Here is a 6000-nt window from a genome sequence, read left to right as displayed (position 1 = left end):
ATGATACATGGAAGGAAGAATCGGTTTTAAGGTTCCAAAGATGTCGAAAATCAATTAGCATGCACCTTATGTTGAAGGAAGAATCGATTTTAGGGTTTTGTTGGTGTTGAAAATCGATTTTGATGCACCTTATACACTAGCAAGAATCTCACGGACGTTATACACAACATATAATCGATTTTGCTAGCTTTAATTTTTTAACTTCTTCATTGTTATTTAGGATTTGTACTTATTTAAGATTTTGAATATTTTAAAAAATTTATATGTTTCATATTTTTATTTAAATAAGATTTTAAATATTTAAAATTTGTATTTATTTATTTATGATTTTGAATAGTTTAGGAATTTCATATATTTTATATTTTTATTTAAATATGATATTAAATATTTATAATTTTTATTTATTTATGATTTTGAATATTTTAATAATTTCGTGTATTTCTTTAAATAGGAAAAAAAATATTTAGAATTTATATTTATTTAAGATTTTAAATATTTTAAAAATTTTATATATTTCAGATTTTTATTTAAATAGGACATTAAATATGTAGGATTTATATTTATTTAAAATTTTGAATATTTTAAGAATTCATATGTTTCAAATTTTTAATTAATTAGGACATTAAATATTTAGGATTTGTATTTATTTAAGATTTTGCATATTTTAAGATTTTTATATATTTCAAATTTTTTTTTAAATAGGACATTAAATATTTAAGATTTTATTTATTTAGGATTTTAAATATTTTAGAAATTTTATATATTTCACATTTTTATTTAAATAGGACACTAAATATTTAAGTTTTTTAATATTTTAAGAATTTTATATATTTCAATTTTTTCTAAATAAGACTTTAAATATTTAGGATTTGTATTTATTTAAAATTTTTGAATATTTCAGGAACTTTATATATTTCATATTTTTATTTAAACAGGACATTAAATATTTAGGATTTGTATTTATTTACAATTTTAAATATTTTAAAGTTTTAATATATTTCATATTTTAATTTAAATAGGACATTAAATATGTAAGATTTATATTTATTTAAAATTTTGAATATTTTAGGAATTTATATATTTCAGTTTTTTTTATTTAATTAGGACATTACATGTTTAGGATTTGTATTTAGTTAAGATTTTACATATTTTAAGATTTTTATATATTTCAAATCTTTATTTAAATAGGACATTAAATATTTAAGATTTATATTTATTCAAGATTATGAATATTTTAAGAATTTTATAAATTTCATATTTTTATTTAAATAGGACATTAAACATTTAAGGTTTTGAATATTTTAAGAATGTTATATATTTAGGATTTGTATTTATTTAGAATTTTGAATATTTCATAAATATTATATATTTCATATTTTTATTTAAATAGGACATTAAATATTTAGGATTTGTAATTATTTAGAATTTTGAATACTTTAATTTTTTTATATATTTCATATTTTCATTTAAATAGGACATTAAATATGTATGATTTATATTTATTTATATTTATTTAAAATTTGAATATTTTAGGAAATTATGTATTTCATATTTTTATTTTATTAGGACATGAAATATTTAAGATTTGTATTTATTTAAGATTTTTGAATATTTTAAAAATTTATATATTTCAAATTTTTATTTAAATAGTGTAAGGACCAAGAAAAATAGTGTAAACACATTCTCGCTTATCAGTTCGACGATCAGAGATTCGTGACAGCGAATACTATAAGAGTGTCTGATTATAATCTTTAATAGAGTAGGTTCTCTTAGCTCAGGGTTCTAGTGATATAGTTAGATTTTTTAAAAATAATAAGCTATAATAAACTAGGCTTTTAAAAGAAAAAATAAAAAAAAATTAAGATTTTTTTTTACAGAGAGTTTAGCTTGAGCGAAAATTTGCTCATTTGAGCAAGAACGGATCTCGCCCAAGTGAAAATTCTCTTGCTTAAGCGATATCGAACTCGATCTCGCCCATTTTTGTCTGAATGAGATTCCTTCTTGCTTAAGCGATAATGAACTTAAGAGCACCCCATCTTTCCATTCTATTCTCGCTTGAGCGAGAATTAGCTCGCCTAAGCGAAATTTGCATAAAAATCTGCATAATTATGCCTAATTTCATCATTCATAGTCAAACAAAAATAGTTTTAAATAACTCATTTCACTTCAAAAGTAACTTACACTATATCAACCATACAAATCAACCAAATTTTAAATTCAAACAAAAACATCTACCATAAATTATTCATAACAAAATCAAAATATTCAGATTTTATTTCAAACAATATTCTGCATTACTCATAAACAATCATTCCTACAAACAAAATTTGGAACTAGTGACCACGACCCCCGCATCCAAATCTTCTAGCCTAGTGTTCTATTGAAAATTTAAACTAGCTTCCCTTACCTAAACTGGAGTAGATTCTCACTGAGAGCTCCAAACCTACCAAAAGCTCAATGATAGCTTAACCTGTACCATAGAGTTATGATAAAAATCTAACTATATCACTAGAACCTTGAGCTAACAGATATTAACCCTGAAACTAAAAGAGTCACATGCAAAGTCTATGCAGACACAAACCTAACAAGTTTAAAATTTGACTAAACAAGAATAGGAAAAATGAACTTACTCTATTACATATTCTAATAAGACAGTCTTGTAGTATTCACTGCCAGGAGTATCATCAGACAAACTTTTTTTTACAAATAGGACATTAAATATTAAGAATTTTTATTTATTTAAAATTTTGAATATTTTAGGAATTTTATATCTTTTAGATTTTTATTTAAATAGGACTTTAAATATTTATGATTTTTATTTATTTAAATATTTAAATATTTTAGAAATTTTTATATTTCAGATTTTTATTTAAATAAGACATTAAATATTTATGATTTGTATTTAATTAATATTATTATTACTAATTAGAAAAAAAAATACATAAATAATTTAATTAGTTTTTTAAAATAATAGAGTAAATTTGTAATATTAATTTTATTAGGTAATAAACAAATCAATCACTCATCACATCACTCACAAACTTATTTTTGGAAAAAAATTTCATGTTTGAAGAAACTCATTTTTTTTTCAAAATAAATATTCAATGGTTCTGAAAATAGTTTACAAAATTTTAATTAACTCAAATGTACACAAAAATACTTCATATTTGGTTACTCAAATATTTTTAAAGAAAAGGGTAAATTGGTAGTATTACATTTTACACAAGTGAATTTTCCTCACACATTCACAGTAACATATCCCATTCAAAATACATTTACTTTCTTTACACTTTCTTTTCAAATCCTCGCACATCTACTCCCTAAATCCAAACACACCAATGGTGTTTGTTATAGTAATATGCACCTGATTTACCTATCTTACAATACAAGTTTTTTACTTGAGTGTAGCTCTTAGAATTAGTTATATGTTTTATTTTTTAAGCTTAGTACGACAGAGTACTAATAATTTCCTTCTTTACATTTGTACTGGAAGGATCTAGACGACCGACATCATGGCACAAGGCTTGGTCATTGGGTCGATCGACGCCTTAAATCCAATTACGCTTAAGCAAAAATTAATGAGGCTAATAAGCAGTCAAGAGCTAAGTAATGTATTTCTAAACATGACCCAAGTTCCCTAATCTGGCCCACTAAAATAATATCAATAACACAAATTCCAAGATCCAAGTACGTCATCATATACAGTGCTCTAACAACCGAGTGTCAAATACTAAACTGACTTGAGCATCAGAGTGCCTTCTACAGATACTATCCGAGTCTGGGTTATGAGAAAACTGAGAGTTAGAAAGAGTAGAGAAGAGGAAGGAGCTTTCTTGGAGAGGAAGTGATGTGTTATCCAACCAACCGACTAAGGAAGCAAAATAAATTGTCTCAATAGTTCTCTGAGCCCCAACCCCGTTCGGAAACAACATTTAAAACTGAAACCCTTCATTGCTAGGATTCTTATCATCAACTTTTACAATCCAGTGCTTATTGTTAGTTGTCATTGTTACAATTTGTTCTGAGCTCAATCAGGATTCCTCTCTTTTTCTTTTCCTAATTAGATATTTAACTGGAGATATTAAGCTAATTACTTGGATCAAAGTTTGATGTCTGGCATCTTTGTGTCATGGGAACTAGTAACTGTTTTGTTATATTTATATTTTCCCAATTTAGCAATACTTATTAATTTGCATTTTGTAAGGAATTTAGTATGTGATCTTCTTTTGAGGTGTGAACTTCATTTTTTCACCTTTAAATAAGATACTCTATCATTACGTGTTTTTTGCATGAGTTCAACTAGAGAATAATGGTAAAGATGGATTCCTCTCAAAACTTACATTACCTATTGTTTGTTTGTTATTATAGGTTATGAAATTTTCCACAGCTTATCATTTTGGGAAAATTAGAAACAGTATTAGATATATTTTTAAATAATCGAGTTGGTAGCATATCACGTAAGAAGCATTTAGATTGGGTTAAAGAACTATTACATGGAGTTTGTGTTAGTCTTGCATTCAAGAGATTCATAAAAAGGTTAAGGAGTATGACTACACTTCCTCTAGTCTACCTTCACCAAATATTGAAGAGAAGGTAGTGAAGATGGAAAGTGAGTTTGCATCTTGTAAGAAATCAAATGCATACATTGCTAGTCTACATTGCTTCTAGACTAGACGTACCGGAACATTTTGCTGCAATGACACCAAATTTGGAGTATAAATTAGTATGCTTAAAATGTTATTATAATATTATTTTCATTTATTTTATAAAAATTGAAAATGAATAATTTTCAACATATTTTTATTTATTTCAGACACCTAATGTTGGAAGTGGCGCTCTATCACCAAACCAAAACATTATAAGATATCAAGCAAAGGGAACAAGACAAACTAAGATGTGTCTAGTATTGTGTCAAATGTAGAACACTAGTTAGTGTTCTTACAAAGTCGGGTACCTTCTAGAGTGGCTTCTTTTGTCTTCTTCTTCTGGTCTTCACGGTCTTCAGGTGTGGTAGTCTCCAATTAGGTCTTCCTTTTTACCGAATGATTATTGAGAAACCTGCAAAGGCACTCTGACGATTAAGTTAGTCTGAGTACAATATGCACTTGAGTTGAGAGAAATAAAAATTACCTCACGCACTTGGCTACCTTTGGTATTTATACCTTTTGAATGAGCCTCAACTGCCAAGGGCCCACTCGTTGGTCCAAAAGAGGTCCCAATTGTGCCTTAATCATGCTTTACAGATAAATTGGCTTTATTACGGTTAAATGAGGTTTTATGGGTTTTGTTTGGATTAGGTGACTCATTCGTCCTTCTCTACAATTCAGCCATTTTGGCTATCTGGTACTACATTTGCCCCCCAGGCTTGAGTGGAATGATTTTTTAGTGTCACGTAGAGTTTGTTTTAAAGAAAAATTGCTTTATCTTTAGCTAGATGCTCGTCCCCTAGGCTATATGCACACCAGGCCCTAGTAGAGGAACTCTACGCAGGGTCTATCTGGATGATAAGCGGTTAGACGATAAGCGTTTAGTTGTTACGCCACGTGACTGGTATATCCACCTAATTATGACTCCTTGTGATCGTTTAGATGCCCCGTAAGCTGAGTGGAGAAGCTCATTGTGGCATTCGAGGCGCGTGGATGTGACATGCTATCAGAGGTGTAGGATTAGGTGATCTGGATCGTTGACACCAAAATGATCCAATGGTTCAGATTGAGTATGACGGTTAGTATTCATCCCTTCCTCCACCTATAAATATGAGTGATGGTGGGATTGATTTCTCACATTTTACCCGTGAAATTGCTCTGAAAATTTGAGAGTCGAGAGTGTGTGTTTTTATAAAAATTTTGGGTGTAGGGTTGAAGAGTCTTCAGAGGTAACCATGTCTTCCCTTTTCATTACCACTTTGTTTTCTTCTGCGTGAGGGGTCTGAGTGGGGGAAGGTGATGTGATTTGATTTTAGGATTGCACATTTTATGGGTTGCACTTTGTTTATGAGTT

This window comes from Phaseolus vulgaris, chromosome 5 (assembly GCF_000499845.2).
Source record: "Phaseolus vulgaris cultivar G19833 chromosome 5, P. vulgaris v2.0, whole genome shotgun sequence".
NCBI lineage: Eukaryota > Viridiplantae > Streptophyta > Magnoliopsida > Fabales > Fabaceae > Phaseolus > Phaseolus vulgaris.
The sequence above is the reverse complement of the archived record's forward strand: the minus strand, read 5'-3'. Positions refer to the sequence as shown.